The sequence below is a fragment of the Talpa occidentalis genome, unplaced genomic scaffold (assembly GCF_014898055.3).
Source record: "Talpa occidentalis isolate TD23 unplaced genomic scaffold, MPIMG_talOcc4v2.1 talOcc4.3, whole genome shotgun sequence".
In the NCBI taxonomy this organism is placed as follows: domain Eukaryota; kingdom Metazoa; phylum Chordata; class Mammalia; order Eulipotyphla; family Talpidae; genus Talpa; species Talpa occidentalis.
The window spans coordinates 89637402-89657338 of record NW_023603184.1 but is presented as its reverse complement, the minus strand read 5'-3'; positions in this window follow the sequence as shown (position 1 = coordinate 89657338).

Below are 19937 nucleotides of genomic sequence, written 5' to 3'. Positions count from 1 at the left end.
ACACAATATTAAGATGAGCTCATTCCTGGGTTAGTATTGATCTCCAACAGTTACGTGAAATATTATCTCCCATATGAAAATATTATAGATATAGGTTAGCGTTCCATACCAAACTCACTTAAACTCATGAAATATGAGTAGGCAATGATTTTTGTTTATTGATGACAACAATTCAGAACACACTTTCCAAAGAAAATGAATTTTCATTTCTACTAAAATATAGAAAGTAACCCAAGACAGGTGTTTAAGGAAATCAGTAGTATAAACAAGACTTTCACAACATTTGCTGGCATTGTATCTATTGTCTCTCTTCTACTCTTGTTCTCTAAACTCTCCTTGGTGTGACTGTTTCATATCATAAACTTCAAATTATATTCTCTTGATTAAAACACTGGTCTCAAGGCCCTGCATATAATAATGCCTATTTTACTCTCCATTTTCGTCTGAATTTGTTTCCCTCTTTTCTCACCAAGTCTAACAACTGATCTCCAAGAAGACCTTCGCGTATGTTTTTGTCCCTCAATTTGCTAAAAAAGCATCGCATCTTTCCATTTTGTTTTCAAACTCTTTCTCCTAGAGACTTCCTTGATCACACAGTTCCAAGTGGGCTCCTTCCTCATGGCTCTTTCTTATTTTCATTGTATTCATCAGTATTTGTAACTAGATACAGTTTACCTACTATCCGAAAGAAGAAAGGGCCTCTTGACAGCCAAAGTGACATAAAGCAAAGCGATTACTCTCCCTCTATAGGGAAACATTTTTGAGCATTTCTAGATCCTCAAAATAATTTACCAAATCATACCATATAATACATAAAGCGGAAAATGACACTAATATATAGTAAAAGCAGGAATAATATGAAAACACACAGACTGTATAAAGTAGTAAGTGCGTACATACCACATAGTCTCACCCACCAGTATTGGGAAAACAGCAAGTACACTGGAAGGGTGAGAAGTGGTAGTGATGGTAGGGTAGGCCCAGCTGTCAGATGCTCGGGTGCTTATCACTCACTTTACATGACACCTAACACCCTTACCAGTTCCTCTTAGGCTTTTCTGATACTTTAGGGTGCCTCTTGAGAGTGGATGCACAAAATAAACAGAGATAAAGCATAGATGCTCACAGACACAGTTCAGTCAGGTGGCATGATGCTGAGCCGCAGGGCGTGCTTCAAGGAGGGAGGCTGGCGGCGGTGCCCACTGTGCAGGTGCCGAGTGCCCCGCGCTTCTCCCAAAAGCTGGCGTGCTGCATGTGTCTGGCTTTCGGCTTTTGCCGGAAAAGGAAATACCTTAGGATTTCTTTCAGTTGCTGAAAACAGTACTAATGTAGGTCTTTGATAAAAGTGGAGCGGCATAAGGCCGACTTTCAAAAAGCGGGCCATACTTGTACTTATTAGTGTATTTACTTATTAGTGTATTTACCCTCTAGTGCTTGAAGCTACTGGAGGGTAAGACGTACATGAGTTTCTTACACTGTTATATATAGTAGCGTGTCTAGCATGCAATATGTAATAAATGCATATTATATGAACATGTAAATTTCGAATTTACAAATAGTGAATATTGCATGAGTTCATGTTCCGTTTGCTAATATTTCTGAGCATCAGAACAAATAATTTCTGAAGTACTGAGCATAGAGTATGAAAAACATTAGCTTTAAAATGTGTGGAATAAGCAAATATCTGTTGAAGTAACTCCTATTCGAAGCAGTAGGATGTAGTGAATCATAGAGTATTATTTTCCAGATGAATGCAGTTCTGTTTTCTTTTCTTTTTCAAATAAAAATGTAATGCCACTTGGGAAAATATATTAAGTGTCTATAAGCATGTAAATAATCTCAGTCTGGTTGCGCTCATCAAGAATTTTCAATTCAGCAAATAGCAAAAAGAAAAATCGCTTTTACATTGTTTGGGCGTTTCCCTCTTACAGACCTGAAACTTTTCTTTCCAGGAAGGCAAATTTGATTAGGGATAGCTATTGTGTTGATAGTTTGTATTTCTCGTTTTTCTGTAGTGATGGAATTATGAAACACTTTGGCTGGGCTGGAGTTTTACTGGTGGATTTGCTGATCAGCTTTGTTCCTCTGTTGAATTCTGTGAAATTACATCACTGGCATGTTGAATCAGTTTTTCAAGGATAGTTGCCATGGGCAAAGAGTACAATATGCTTATATTTCCCGGGGAGGAAACCCTATATATGTATACATTTGTGCTTGGACATAAGGTGCTAGCATTTATTATAAAATATTTACTTTGATTAAAATTTTCCATTGCTATGTGATTGCATTTAAGGGTTTTTGTTTCTCAAGGTGTTGTGAGTGGAAATTTAGAATTAGAGGTTTCATATAATTTCAAATCTGAGATGAAAGAAAATATTAAATGAAAGTCATCTGCTCACTTTGTTGCTTGCTGGTGCTGACCCTACATTTTCTCATGTATCCATACATAAAGATACAGTCATACATACATTAGTCTTTCCTTGATTTTGTAACATGAAACATTTTCAGTGGAAATGAAGGCAATACAAGGTATTCTTTTCCAGAAGAGCTGTCAGAGAAACATTTGAGGACTTCTTTCTGTTGTTTCCCATTACAACAGCATTACAAAAAGAAACAATTTATTTGAAAAAAATCAACTTACTTGGTGACCTCAGTTTTAGATTGTTGAATAATGGGGGACTGAATATAAGCTTTGTCAACACAATACATTTAAGTTCCAGGAGAGCAGTGGCTTAGTTTTGTTCATTGCTATAGAGTCTCATTACTTAGGAGATTGGTGGGCACATAGAAAGCACTCAAGATATGTTTATCAAATGAGTGCATTTTCTTCTATCCGGACTGCCCATATTATTGGTGCTGCTATGTGATGGTGACAGCAGCAAAGCTAAGAAAATGGGTTCTATTAACTGATTCACCAGATATTTCATAGTTAATAACAAGGTCTGGGTGAACTAGTTATAAAAAGATAAAATAGAAAAGCTATAATTTCTCTGCCTAGGTAATCAATTGTGTCATTAAAAATTATAAAGCATCAATGGAGTTGTATATTCTTACTGATTTACTTGAATTCTCTCACATCTTTCTTTAGTGATTTCCTTAATGTTTTCTTTTTACAAAATATTTTTTGGTTATAGTTTTGGCTTAGCAAGTTGGGGCTTTGTTAAGCAGTTCCATTAAAAGGGATAAGGATACTCTTATGAGGGTATGCTCAAAAGTTGAGCAGAGAGGGTTTTATAGCAGAATGATTATATGGAGAGCTTTCTAGAAAATACAGTTAGTAGGAGGGAGATTGCTGTTATGAAAACAGGAGTCTTTTATTCTTTAGGTTTGACTTTGACTTTTAATTTTATTTTGGCACATAGATTTATATGGCAGCATAGTTATGCTCTCTCTAGAATTCTTTTTATTTTTAAAATTCAGCCCTTATTGAGTAAATCCTCCTTATTCTTTAGGTTTTTTTTTTTAAACTTTAAAATTTTGGGAAACCAGAATCAATGTGAGAATGTCTTAAAAGAATATATGAGTAAGACATGAGTAAAAATATTCCATACTCTGCTCTGATTATAATTAAAATAAATGTTCTTCCTTTTACTTATATTTTTAGCTCTCAAGAAGCAACTGAATCATTTCCCTTTTTCCCATTTTTTGGTACTATAAAAATTTCCATATTATTCTAGGTAAGAACAACAAACACATAGTCATTGAAGCTTAAGTTTGTATAATTATCTCCTTAATCAAAATCTTTTTACTTCTATCATGCATCAACATTTTAATTTTAAAACACTTTTTAAAACCCTGTGGAAATCAGAATTTAATTTTTTAGGTGAGGTTGACATTAATTACTTACTAATGAAGATATTTTTGGATTAATGTACCCCCAAATAATTTTTTAATAGAATATATAACACATGTATATTTGTTTCAATACACATTTAATATACTCCTTTTTACATGAATGGAAAATTTTTCAATAATATAAATAATAAAATATTAGTCTGGAATTTTGATTGTGGCAACATATCAACTTCTTGAATTTTATTCAGATTTGAGCTGTTAACCCTCTTTTTGTTATATGGTAAACAATTCTTAGTTGTTTTCATGTATTATAAGGCCTATCATAATATTAACTTCATACTTCCTAATTTAAAGCTAGAAGTCACATTTTCTCTCAGTATCTTTGTTGTCATTGATAGCCTCTTAATTTTAAGACTTCAAATTTACTTTAAAAATTGGGCATTTGTCCTAATGTCAGTTACTCCAAATGTATACTTTACATGAAGGCAGGCAACTAACTGATTCTAAATAATCAAAATGATTATAGCTATATAATTCTGAAATCTATGTTTACTTTCTAGACATTTCTAAATTTTATCATAATTTGATATGTTTCTTGACTTCCAATAATTTCTGTATACAATTTTACTTTCAAATTATTTTAGTTAGAACTTGAAATTTTGACATATTATTACATTTTAAATAATAGAAAGTTAACTTGAAACATTAAGTCAAATTTTCCTTAAAGTTGTATAATGTTCTGTTCAGTCAATATCTCTAGTTAGGAAGTTTACATGAAGAAGAGATTTTTTTTTCTATCTTAAATAGAAAAAATACTGTTTTAGAATTTTAAGATCTTAGAAATCACTCTCAGTGAAATCATCAGAAACTTTATTTCTTTCTGCATTAAAGCACTAACAGTGTTCATATACTTAAGCTATGGGGCCACTTGTTTATTCACTGACAAATTGGAAAATATTATTTATGGATGGAATAAAAACCAAAACTTTCTTTTTATTGCACAGTCTAGATTATTTGCTGGGTCCTTATCAGATATTAAGGACTTTAGAAGATAAAGGCTATTAAGGAGCTTAAATTTACATTATAAATAAGTTAAAATAAGGAGATACATTCTTTTGGGTAATTTAAATCATTGATCTAATGAACCCTCATTGTAAAGCATCATATTTTAATTGTATCAGTGAGTGTGTTATTCACTCATTCATTCATTCATTCATTCATTCCACTAAGATTTGATTATTTATCTAACATATACTGTGTACAAGACAGTGGGTATATTGGCAGAAATAAAAAAATTTCTCAATCTGTGAAAAAGAAGTATAAATGCCATTTTGTGGTAAAGAAATATAAATGCTTCAAATAATAGTTTAATTGAGTGCAATGGCAAAAACATCCATGGGGGTCAGAGGAATGAAGGAGATGGACCAACCAGACTTAATGGGGAACACTAAATACATGCAGGCAATGGAAGGGGGAAGCATGAGATCAGATATAACAATGTTTCACATCTGGGAAAAATCCCCATGGATTCTGGAATATAGAAGGCAATTGACAAATGTGAGGAGGGAATGAGACAAAGAGAAATAGCAAAATTGTCAAGTGCAAAATAAAAGATTATTTTAAAAATACCCTCCATAATTTTTAGAGCATTACCTCACATACCCTATTAATTGTTAAACGTTTTTGAACATCAAATTGTAAGAACATTTTTCCCTTAAGGGAATGGACTTCGAGTTCTTTATTCAACTTGGCTAAGGAAGAAATATTTAGTAAGGAATGCAGGTGGTCATTTCAACTTTTGAGACTTGAAAGCTAAGAAATTTTCACCTTAAAGAAATAAAATGCCAAAATGTACAATGAGAGTTAACTAAATCAAAATGAGATTGTTAGAAGCAGTCAATTTGGACATTAAAAGTAAAGTGCTCAACTTTTAAGTACACAAAATCCTGCTGCCTGCCTTTTATAATGTTAATTTGTCCTCAAACCAAATAAATCGTCAAATGCTTAAAACTCACTAATAATTCTTTTGACACTAGAGAAGCTGATGTATTTGTAAAGATACATTTCACCTGCTGACTTTCCTTCAGTAATACCCTACTAGTCAGTCTAGGTATTTTTTTTTTTTAATTGTGCTCCTTCAGTCAAAAGCTGACACAGCTGTCGAAATCTAGTCACTCATATGCTAGTCAGTCACACTCCGATAATATGTCTGTCATCATGTTAAAACAGTCATTTGCTGACATATTTTATGGCCATGAACATGTTTCAGAAACCAGCAAAAAGGATTGGCCTTTAAAAAATAAGCAAGAGCAGCATTTCCTTCTAGGAAACGACATATAATTTGAAATAATAGTGTGTCAATAGTGACTACAGGAAATTGTTAGAAAGTGGACGCTTCCAAGACCACTTTTATCTGGGAAAAAGTATTTCTTTTTAAACCAGCAAACACTTTATTGAATTAAAACCATCGTTGTCAGATTCTGAAAATCTTTATTGCATAAGATGTGGCGTTCTGAACTTCTCTAAATATGTGCAGTAGCAATTTTGTAAAGAATAAATGTTAATGTTCTACAATTTAGCATTCTATTCTCAATAGCTTTTCATTTATATTAGACCATGTCCAAATTGACTTTTGCATTTAATAACTTCTGGAAGAAAATATAATAATAGGGAAAGTTTATATATAGGAACATATACATCCAAATAAATCATCTTCTGACTAATAGCTTATTCCAAAAGTTCTTAAAATATATCATGGATAAACTCCCATTATTTAATATGAAATAGTTTTGGAAATAATAAGCCATAAAATCCAACATGGTTATATACAAATGCACACTAACTTTTTTACATGCCATCGAAACTGGCAAAATGAAATATTTTAATGGATCTTTAAGTAGCTTTAAGAGTAGTATATCTTTGGAGTAAAGAATTTACTTGGTAAAAATACCTACTAGTTTCCACTCTGCATTTAAATTTATACAAAGAAGAGCTCCCATTATATTAACAAAATATATATTTTGACTTATCAGAATGTTTATATGTAATTCTAAGATCTTATTGTTAAGATACAAAAATCATGATATATGAAACTGTGAAAATGATTGTTTGCTAAATTAGGAAACAGATCACAGTCCTTTAAACTATTCTTCAGTATTGGCAATCTTCGGAAGTTGTAAGAAGATCATATACTTATATGTTAAACATTGTTGAAATTGCAGTGGCTTTCTTACCCAGCAAGCTAAGCTAGCTCTTTTGAAGTAATTATGTAAAAGTATTTCTGTGTTCCCTATTAACACAGACATTGAAATCTAGTTTCAGTTCTCTAGCAAGCAACCTGTTTTACAGATGCTTATGTCCATAGAAGCAATTTTTATAGAAGAAACATTATTTCACTTTATTTCACTTACTTGGCTTCTTTGTTCATTAAGCTAATTACTCTAGTCTACATTCATGCCTTTCATCTACCTTGTTTCTTGGGCTTGATCCTTCCCCAACCCTGAATCGACTGTTACTGAACAGTTGAAGCTGAACAGGAAGGAATTGCAGGTGTCAACTCACAGTTTACAAATATGACATCTCCTCTGGCATAGCTGGAAATATGAAATATTGATTTATGTGCAGTAAAAGGTCTTATAAAAATGATCACATACACATGAGAGATTAATGCGCAGGAGATCAATAGAAATTTCATTCTTGACGCTAGACTGTCACCTATGGTGAAATGCTAAAATACAGAAATCAATATTATCTATGAAATGTCAAATTTATTATAATTATGAGGATGAAAGCTGGCCAAGTGGCTCCCAGGAGAGAAGGAAGGATAGGTTACTGTGCTGAAGCATCCTTCATGTCCCTTGTTCACTTGCTGCCAATTTGAGAGCAATATTGGTGCAGGGGGTTTTCAGGCATTATGTACCGCTGTGTAGTAACAAATTCCTGCTGGAATATTTAACTCTTGAAACTGACAATAATACAAGTGTCCACATAGTCAAAAGGTGCAGAACTTTTAGCTCCAAAATGTGGAGAACATTTCAACCATAGATTTAATGTGGTCTGTGTACCACAGCCCATTGCTTAGGAAAATTGAGCTTTTACAGACAGAAGATTAATAAAATCTTGGTGCAATTTTATTCAAGCTCATGTTCTCTTCTCTCCAGTGGTGGTGGGGGGGGGGATGAGAGGGGAAATCCTAAATTATCTATTAGCAGGCTTCACATTTTCTATAGTTTAAGCCATTAGCTTGATTCTTAGAAATTGCCATTCAATTTCCACTGCTAGGCAGCAATTCTTTGAAAAGATTTTTATGAGTTTGTGGCAGCCTACCAGTCTCATGTATCAAGTTTAATAGAGTCTTTGAAAAAGTAACACAAAGCTAAAATTTTATGAGCATATAAGAAAACAATAAAATGAGAGTATTTTGCCTTTCATTTTAAGTGGGGAGGGGGATTTTTAGAAGTGGAAGTTGAAAGATTAAAAAAAATACTTCTTTTCACGTATTCTCTATATCTACAGAAAAGGAGAGTATTAAGCTCATATTAATAGTATTATTGTTTCTAATAAGTGCAGTAAGTGTTAATGATGTTACACGGTGATTCTTGCAGACTGGGACTTGGTATGGGTTCAGAAGAGGAGGATTAAAACTGACCAGCAAGTTAATTGGGTATCTTGAATGAAAATACAGATTCTGTTGTACATCGTATAATTATTGAATAGGCTGTGTTATTTGTTGTCAGTTAACACTTTTCATAGAGTCATTTTGATTAAAATTTTAATGTTACACAGGGTTAAATATATCAATGCTCTGCCAACCGTGCCTAGAGGATAGTATGAAAAGCTTGTTCGTTTTGATATACCTAGTGCCTCCCTGTGGAAAGTCTTTTTAATTTGTGAAATGAATGAAAGAGTGAATGAAACATTAATTCATCATATGCTGATCTGGTACTATGTAAATTGTGGGATATAAAATTTCTTCTCATTTGGATTTAATATTCTGTTTGACTTTAGAATTATGACTTTCTTTTCTTTCACCCCTTTCTCAAATTTAGATAGCTCTTGGAAACCAACTCTTCTACTTGGAACATGAACTTGAGAACTAATTGTTATATATCAAAATTTCAAAGCATAAAATTGACAGAAAATAAATATACTTTTCTATTTATGGTCTGGAATTTCAATCTGGAGTTACACACACTATAGGAAGTTTAGTTATTAATAACAGTTCATTTTATAGCTATGTTTTGAATTTGTGAATAGTCTTATTAGTTATTCTACATTTTCTCAAATCTTAGCTTTAAATTTGTTTTAGAGCTTTGTCTTTAATCTGATTCTTAGCAAGATGTTTCTTGTTTAGAGTTGGAGGAGACATTTTGGAGACATTTTGACTGAAGAAATCTCTAAACACCAATATTTAGCATGTATTCCCTGTTTTAGGTATTGGTTTAAAAATTGAGCAGTGTCCTTTCAATTAGTGGCATTCAGCTCCCTTGTGAATAAATTACCTTTTTTCTACTTATGGTTTTCAAGTGTTATTGTCTAAAGCTATTTGTTCATGACATATGTTTCCTAGTATTTTTGTACCAATCATGGAGGAGTACCTCTCAAAAGTGATACACTGCTGGCAGAACTAGACATCTCTCACAGAAAAACCCAAAAAAGAGTCATTAGGAGATTTTATAAGTGCTGAACAAGATCCCATGTGAATGCCATTGAATTCAATGAGCATTAGTTGAATGTCTACTATACATTGGGAAGAAAAGATTAAAAAGGCACAGAACTCTCAACAAATTCACAAAATTGTACAAATTGGGTGATATTTGGAAATGGGAAATGTTAGAAAAGGAAATTGTAAGACTTGGAACCTATATCATTCATCCTGAATCTTTGGATTGGTATGCTCTTGGGTCATATAAATTTCTATTTCCATATCTCATAGAAAAGAGTCAGTTCGTAGACATTCCAGAAACATAATATACAAAGGTCTTTCTTGTCTATTATTACTGAATTATTTACTCATCCTAAACATTATCTCTTTTGGCCAGAATTGTAGGATTATTATTATTGCCAAATATGATGGAGGATTCATAAACTTTCCTCCAGTTGGTAATATAAGCAATTTTTAAATCTGGGAACGAGATAAAGATTTATTTACTTTTTAAAAAACACTGTAGCATTTACACAATTTATAAATAGAGATTTGGGAAGATTTTCTACTCTATACAGCTTCTTAAGGCTTTTTTCCCCTCTTCTGTACCTCAAGTACCCAAAGCAGTTAAAGTTAATGCTTAATGCAACCCAGTTGAAGAGATAGGCATTTCTTGCAGTCAGGTCTCAATTAAGAGATAAAAGACAAAAAGTGCAAAGCGCTTGATAAAGCTAAGAATACAAGGCTAGCCATGGATGTGCTTGAAGCTGTCCATAGCGATAACTGGATAGTCAGCTGGAATCTTCTTGAATTGAAGTGGGTGCTCTAACTTATCAAATTCCACATATGGGGAAATTATTGGTGCCTACAGTGGTGATTAACACTAACCCACTGGGTCAGAAACAAGCTGGGATAAAGGTGAAAACTGTATCTGACTATCAACACCAAATACATCCATTTAGAGAAAGATAGCAGAGGTTTTTTTTCTTTTTTTATATCTTCAGTTGTGCAGGTTGTCAGGCTGGTCACACAGTTAACGCTGCATATAGAGTGCTCTCTATAATGTGCAAATTGCAATGCACATTAAAATGTAATCTACTTTAATAAGTCACATGAAGATTACATTTTAAGATAATTATTTGTGTGTTTATGCTACATGCCAAAAATATTTTCCTGCTCTGTTTACAGTATTTCCTGCTCTGTGTTTTTAAAGCATTATGATTGCTACTATTAGCACTGAATATTTGCTTCCTTTAAATGGTTGGGGGCGAAGTTATGGAAATTCAAATTTTGGATTCCTGGCAGCATATGGTTCATAATATGTTTAAACTACCTGATCTTATTGAATTTCCCAAAGTTAAAATTGTTATAACCATCAAAAATCTCTGCATCCATAATTAGAATACTTGACTTGAATTATGCAAATAGTTTTATAAAGTTGTCCATTTTCCAATTTCTGTGTAGACAAAAATATTTGAGAGGTGATAATTTTTGAAATACTTATAATGGACATCATAACCTGGGCTTTCTGACAAATCTGTTCACTTGGAATATGACCAATTATCAATGATTTATTAGAATGGGTAAGAAGGAAATTAGAAGAAAATGGAAATGACAAATAATCTCCAAATTTCACATTGTTCATTCATTTAAAAGTACTTTTCCACTCAGCCACCAGTAAAATCATTTACAAGTGATGACATTTAACTGAAAAGATTTTCATCTTCTTTTTCCCCTCTTATCCATCTTGTAAAGGAAGTACCAATGAATACTAAAATAACCCATTGGGGTCAAGAGGCAAAATAACTCCTTATTAGTCTATGTAGGTATTATGTGCTCTTCAAGTAGCAAAATGAGTTGCCCTGAGTTGGTGCCCAATAAATATTTCTTTAATGAATGAACAAATGAATGAATAAACAGAGAACTGCAAATATAACTGAATTATGAGTTGACTAAACTATGCATTTATATAACTGGAAATTATCATAATGCTCAATTGAAACTTACTGCATTATTTTGCTTTGATTTATGGGGAAACTATATTTGAAGAAAAGGCACATGGCTTAGTCATATGTGACCACTTATTTAACTGTGTTAATGTTTTTAATATATGTCATATTACCTAGGAAGATTATAATATCTTTATTCTGGAGCAGTAAGACACTAATCCCATGTACTTGTTTCATTGGTAATCTCTGGGTTAACAGGTAAATTTTTCAATCCAAATTATTCAGTGATCTTCAATTTATCTACTTGAATAATTATGATGTGCAATTCTGACACTCCAGAAAGATAATGGAAGAACATATTGAGAGAAATCTTGGTTTCAGGTGATACAAAATCCAACTGAAACAAGATACAGAAAAAAGGAATATTAGCTTATGTATATGTATAAAACTGAAAATTTGGCAGCACATTTTCAGGTGTAGCTATATGTGGGCACTCAAATAATTTAATCAGAATTCAGGCTTTCTTTGACTTTGGGCTATCATTTCCTGTGTGCTAACTTCCTACTTAGGCAACTCTTCCCACAAGAAGTCTCTATGATCCTCAGCAACTCAATCTTGTTTATTATTAGCATCAATCTGATTGAAAGAAAATATCCATTCTAACACATTCACCAAATATCCTGAAGCTGAGCCTCATTGACTTGCGTGGGTCTTATGTCTGTCCTTGATCTAAAACACTATGGCCACTCAGCAATCAAAAAAGATAAACTCATGCAATTTGCAGCAACATGGATGAAGCTGGAAGGGATCATGCTCAGTGAAATAAGCCAGAAAGAAAAAGAAAAATAATGGATGGTCTCACTTAAAGCAGGAATTTAGAAAACCTAAATAAAGGACCAGGAAAAAGACTAATTATAATAAAGTGAAAATCAAAATCAACAAGCAACTATAAACCAGAGACACACTATGGGGGGTAGGAGGGGGAGAAGAGAGAGGGCGGATTAGGGTCAAAATAAGGGGGGGTGGGAGTTGTATGGGGAATATAACCAAGATGAAAATGCATACATAGTTCAAAAAATGAAAAAATGATGTAAAAATATATAAAATAAAATAAAAAAATAAAATACTATGGCCAGATGGATGGAATAAGCCATTTGCCAATTTTTTAATTATGTGCCTTTTCCTAAATCATTTTGTCTTACCAGAAGAATGTAGTACTCCATCTTGGGTCATATATATAATGGTTGGATTCAGGAGTAGAAATAATATGATCTGAATCACAAGAACTGGGCATGAGGGAGATGGCTCACTAGGAAACATAAAGGTACATTTCTGGAACAAAGATTTAACCTTTAGTTTAGAGGAACAGTGGATGTACATTGCAATAATTATAAGTGAAGTAAGGGATAGTAGAAAACGGAATATAAAGAATGAAAGCATACAGAAGCTCTGAAATCAAATCTACTTAATAAATGGTTTTCTCAAAGACAATGTCCAAAAACAGTGCCAAAAACTGCATAGCCTCACTAAAGGTCCAGATCTGCTAAAATACTTGGGGATATATTTTGTTTTGTACTTGAGAAATGTGGTCAATACGTTTGGTGTTTGTCAGATAGGAGAAAAAACAGCATATATAAACTTTCTGTTTTTAATTTAATCTGGATGATGGTTTTGAAGGCAACTGAAAGGCAAAGTTGGGAGACTTCTATATGTTGATTGCTCCTCCACACTGAATTCCATTGTTGCTGGAGGATGTTATATTTAATTTCAGGAATAAAATTACATTACTGAATGAGACTGGAAAGAAAAAGAACTTCCTTGGTGAATTTTAATAGATTAGCTAAAGTAGTATTCAGATATAAGATCTCATAAATAACATTAAATAATTTATTCTAGATCATTGGTGTGACTTCATGGGTTAAATAACATAGAGCATCTTTTAGAGTATAGAATTAATTTAAAGATAATTTATAAATAAAATATTTTATGCCTTGTGCTTGAGTTCTGAACCACCATCTTGTTCAACTTGGCTGTGACCTTTGGCTGCTAGCACTGAAAGAAATTATTTATATTAGTATTCTATTATTTCTAGGAAAAGATGGCCTTCCTTTATAATTTTAAGTACTAGTTTTTCCACCTTCTAAATTCTAGTCTTTAGAACTACAATGAAGTTCCCATGAGCTTGGTGAGATTAAGCAGACTCAGTATGACAAATCTGTTTTGAAAATGATTCATCATAATTTCTTCTCACTCTACCATTACAAATATGCAGTGTTTTTCTTCAGCAAGTCATCACGTTGTACTAAATTGTGCCAAACCTAGTAGCCTATTGCATTTCTATATCCTTTTCTAATTTATCTCATGTCAAAATCTATATGTACGTTCTCTTTTTTTTTTTTTTTAAAGATTTTTTTATATGAGAACCGGGGTACAGGCTGGATGTGTGGGAAGGTGAGAGAATTCACCAGAGTCAGAGCGGGGAGCAGAGCAGGCAGAAGGACCGTAGTACACTGCTGAGGGGAGCAGTGGGCGGCAGGGGAGGTCTGCGCGCCATGTGGGACCCTCCTCCAGTGGCCGGAAGCAGCCAGGGATTGAACCAGTGCTGCAGAGGCTGTGGGCAGCTTCGCAATCCAGTGCTCAACTGCTGCGCCACCGGGGAAGCCCCCATGTCGGATTCTTGCTGGCCAGCCGAGATGGAACCCACACTACAGAGGCTGCGGACAGCTTCACAGTGCAGCGCTCAACCGCTGTGCCACCAGGGAGGCCCATACATTCTTTTATATATGGAATTAAAAGCTGATATCACAAGATCTGTGTTGAGTTTTAGGTAAGGCATTTAATTTCAGTGTATTATGATATTGCTTTCACATTTTCCAAGTAGTTTAAAATGTCTGGACTGAGACCCCCTCTGGCCTGCAGTCCAAGCCCAGAGGGGAGCAGGAACCCACCGCCGGGGCAGACCAGGTGCACAGGGGAGTGTGTCCCCACATCGGCATTTTAGACCAGGGACCTTTCTCCATTAAAGGCTGCTTGAAACTGACAGATGACTCCTGGAAGAACCAGAGGGGAACAGAGAAGCCCACCCAAGATGCCGGCCAGTCCCAACAACACAGTGTCCCAAAGCATACGGCAAATTAGAAAACAGACAGTAGGGAGGAGAAGAACCACACGCAACCTAGCAACTCTCCAGAGAAAAAGCACACCACAAAGAGAAAGCCAGCCCCCAGATTGCAAAGACAATAACTTGGAAGAATTTCTGAGCCTTCCAGAAAGAGAATTTAAAATTGCCGTGATTAAAAAACTGACAGAAGTCATAAAGGAAAACAATGATAAGGGAAAAATAATCAACGATCAGAAGAATGCAATTGAGTCCCTAGAGAGGGAAAACAATGGTCAGAAGAAAGAAATTGAGTCCCTAAAGAGGGAAGTAAAAGAAATGCAGGAGATCAAAGAATTAATGGAAGAACTAAAGAACTCCGGGAAAAGCAATGAAAGCAGAATAGATGAAATGGAAGAACGAATAAGTAATCTTGAAGACACAGAAATAAAAAGAACCAAAACAGAAAAGGAAAGAGAAGTACGAAGGAAAAAGAACGAAGAAAGACTTCGGGAACTATCTGACTCCATGAGGAAAGGAAATATAAGAGTTATAGGAATACCAGAAGGAGAGGAGAGAGATGTAGGAACAGAGAAATATTCAAAGAGATAATTGAAGAGAACTTCCCAAATGTGAAGAAGGAGCTGAAAATTGATATACAAGAAGCAAGAAGAACACCAAACTTCCACGACGAAAGGAAAAATACAGCAAGACACATAATAGTAAAGCTCCCAAGAATCCAGGACAAGGAAAAAATAATGAAGCTGGCAAGAGGGAAGAAACAGATAACATTCAAAGGAAAACCAATCAGGCTGACATCAGACTTCTCCGAAGAAACACTACGGGCAAGGAGAGAGTGGAGGGACATAGTCAACAGACTCCAAGAAAACAGATGCCAACCAAGAATACTCTATCCCGCAAAGCTCTCCTTCCTCTTTGAAGAAAGAATATGGACCTTCCCAGACAAACAGAAACTCCGGAATTTCATTGCAACTAAACCCCCACTCCAAAAAATACTACAAGGAGTCCTAAAGCCAGAACCTCAGAGGGACGAATAACAATGAAAGAAGGCCAAAAAAAAAAAAAAAGTATTAAAAGAATAAATAAATAAAATCAAAGGAAAGACAAACACAATGGCAAATACAGATGTTAACATATCAATATTAACTCTAAATGTAAATGGACTAAACTCTTCAATAAAAAGACACAGAGTGGCAGCCTGGATTAAGAAACAAAACCCAACCTTTTGCTGTCTCCAGGAAACACATTTAGCTACAAAAGATAAAAATAGGCTCAAAGTTAAAGGATGGAAAACAATCCTACAAGCAAATGGACCAAAAAAGAAAGCAGGAACAGCTATACTTATATCAGATAAAACAGACTTCAAACTCAAAAAGATAAAAAGAGACCCCAATGGTCTACATTATGATCAAGGGGACAATACTTCAAGAAGAAATAACACTCATTAACATATACTCACCAAACGAAGGAGCACCAAAATATATCAGACAACTGTTGTCCTCTCTGAAAACAGACATCAGAGAAAACACATACGTAGTGGGAGACTTCAACACACCACTATCAACAATGGATAGATCAACAAGACAAAAAATAAGTAAAGAAACCAAAGCTCTAAATAAGGACCTAGAGCAATTAGGCTTAACAGACATCTATAGAACACTAAACCCCAAAAAAATGGAGTACACATTTTTCTCAAGCGCACACGGATCATTCTCCAGGATCGATCACATACTGGGGCACAAGACAAACATCAACAGATACACCAAGATTGAAATCATATCAACCATCTTTTCTGACCATGAAGGCATCAAACTAGAAATAAACCATAAAAAGAAGGCGAGGAACTTTCCTACCTCATGGAGATTAAAAACCACACTACTGGAAGACCATTGGACTAATGAGGAGATCAAAGAAGAAATTAAAAAATTTTTTGAATTGAACGACAAGGAGGACACTAATATCCTAAATGTATGGGATGCAGCAAAAGCAGTAATAAGAGGAAAATATATAGCAATAGAAGCTCACATCAAGAAACAAGAAAGAACGCAAAGAAACAACCTCATCTCGAAGCTCAAAGATCTAGAAAAAGAACAACAAAAAAAACCCCAAAACCAGTAGAAGAAAAGAAATAATAAAAACCAAAGCAGAAATAAATGAAATTGAAACTAAAAAAACAATCCAAAAGATCAATGAAACCAAGAGCTGGTTTTTTGAAAAAATCAATAAAATAGACAAACCACTAGCCAGGCTCACAAAGGAAAAAGGGGAGAAAGCACAAATAAACAGGATCATCAATGAAAGAGGAGAAATCACAACGGACACAGCAGAAATCAAAAGAATAATCAGTAACTACTATGAACAGTTATATGGAAACAAGTTTAACAATCTAGAGGAGATGGACAAATTCCTACAACTCTACAATCACCCAAAGCTAGATAAAGAAGAAATAGAACACCTAAACAGACCAATTACAATTAGCGAAATTGAAATGGTAATAAAAAACCTACCCAAAAACAAAAGCCCAGGACCTGATGGATTTACAAATGAATTCTACCAAACATTCAGAGACGAATTAGTGCCTATCCTTCACAAACTCTTCCAAAAAATTGAGAAGGAAGGGACAATACCAAACACGTTTTATGAAGCCAACATTACACTAATACCAAAACCGAACAAGGACAACACAAAAAAGGAAAACTACAGGCCAATCTCCCTAATGAACACTGATGCAAAAATCCTCAATAAAATTTTAGCTATCAGAATCCAACAATGTATCCATAAGATAATTCACCACGACCAAGTTGGATTCATTCCAGGGGCACAAGGATGGTTTAACATCCGAAAATCAATCAACGTTATCCAACACATCAACAAAAAGAAATATAAAAACCATATGATAATATCAATAGATGCTGAGAAAGCTTTCGACAAAGTGCAACACCCATTCATGATAAAAGCCCTTGAAATTCTGGGGATACAAGGAACATACCTCAACATCATAAAGGCCATCTATGACAAGCCAACAGCCAGTATCATTCTCAATGGTGAAAAGCTGAAAGCAATTCCATTAAGATCTGGAACAAGACAAGGATGTCCACTCTCACCATTGCTTTTCAATATAATACTGGAAGTCCTAGCCAGGGCAATAAGACAAGAGAAAGACATCCAAGGAATCCAAATAGGAAAAGAAGAAGTCAAACTATCACTATTTGCAGACGATATGATATTATACATAGAGAACCCCAAAAACTCCACAGAAAAGCTAATTCAACTCATCAATCAGTTCAGTAAAGTGGCAGGATACAAAATCAACACGCAAAAGTCAGTAGCCTTCCTATACACAAACAATAAATCTGAAGAAGAAGAAATCAAAAAGACCATCCCTTTTGTTATTGAAACAAAAAAAATCAAATATTTGGGAATAAATCTAACAAAAGAGGTAAAGGACCTATACAAAGAAAACTATAAAACACTGTTAAAAGAAATAGAAGAAGACACAAAGAAATGGAGAGACATCCCCTGCTCATGGATTGGAAGAATAAACATTATTAAAATGGCCATCCTACCAAAAGCAATATACAGATTCAATGCTATTCCAATCAAAATTTCAATGTCATTCTTCAAAGAAATAGAACAATTATTGATGAAATTCATATGGAATCACCAAAAACCCCGAATAGCCAAAGCTCTCCTGAAAAAAAAAGAAGGGAATGGAGGCATCAGACTCCCAGACTTCAAACTATACTACAAAGCCATAATCATCAAAACTGCATGGTATTGGAACAAGAACAGACATACAGACCAATGGAATCGAATAGAAAATCCAGAAATAAACCCACAGATTTATGGTCAACTAATCTTTGACAAAGGAGCAAAGAATATGCATTGGAGCAAAGAAAGTTTGTTCAATAAATGGTGCTGGGAAAACTGGGTCGCTACATGCAAAAGAATGAAACTTGACCACCACCTCACACCATACACAAAAATCAACTCAAAATGGATTAAAGAACTAGACATAAGACCTGAAACCATAAAATATATAGAAGGAAATATAGGCGAAACACTACGTGATTTGCACATCAAAGACATCTTTACAGACACATCACCCAAAGCAGTGATAGTGAAGGCAAAGATAAACAGCTGGGACTACATCAAATTAAAGAGCTTTTGCACAGCAAAAGAGACAATAACAAAAACAAAGAGAAACCCCACCAACTGGGAGAACATTTTTGCACCCAACACTAATGATAAAGGACTGATCACAAAAATCTGCAAAGAGCTGATGAGACTCAACAACAACAAAGAAAATAATCCAGTCAAAAAATGGGCAGAAGAGCTAAAAAGAAACTTCTCTGAAGAGGAAATGCAAATGGCCAACAGGCATATGAAAAAATGTTCAACATCACTTGTCATCAGGGAAATGCAAATCAAAACTACCATGAGATACCATCTTACACCAGTGAGAATGGCACATATTAAAAAACTAGCAACAACAAATGTTGGCGAGGGTGTGGAGAAAAAGGAACTCTTCTGCACTGTTGGTGGGAGTGCAAACTGGTCCAACCACTGTGGAAAGCTGTATGGAGATTTCTGGACCTACTAAACATAGAGCTTCCATATGATCCAGCAATTCCACTCCTAGGTATTTACCCAAAGGACACAGAAACATCAATTCCAAAGAACACCTGCACCCCTATGTTTATAGCAGCACTGTTTACAATAGCTAAGCTTTGGAAACAACCCAAATGCCCAAAAATAGATGACTGGATCAAGAAGATGTGGTACATATATACCATGGAATATTACTCAGCATTCAAAAAAGATAAACACATGCAATTTGCAGCAACATGGATGGCGCTGGAAGGGATCATGCTCAGCGAAATAAGCCAAAAAGAAAAAGAAAAATACCGGATGGTCTCACTCATAGCAGGAATCTAGAAAACTTAAATAAGGGACCAGGAAAATGAATAACTATAAGAAAGTGAAAATCAAAATCAACAAAAAACTATGAACCAGAGACACTTTTAGGGGGTGGGAGGGGAGGGATTGGGGTCAGAATGGGGGGGCTGCAATTGTATGGGGAATATAACAATAAAATTTATTAAAAAAAAAATAAAATGTCTGGACTGATTTTATGAGGATACATCTAGGTGGTGTAGTGTAGGGGCAACCAAAGCCCTTCTGGACCTTTTACTACTAAAACTTCCTTCATCACCAAAGTCTCTTGAAACAAGTACTGTAATTTACATCAAATGAGCCATCTTATAGTTAACTCATTATTCCTAGAAAGCCTGGTGAGGATAACTTAAAGGATCATTAACAGAGACATTAGCATTTGAAGTCAGCAAAGGTTGAAGGGTAGGGTCCCTAGCTCTGTGGTTTGCAGAGGAAAATCCTGTTTACATGCAGAAAGAGAAATAAATTCACATTT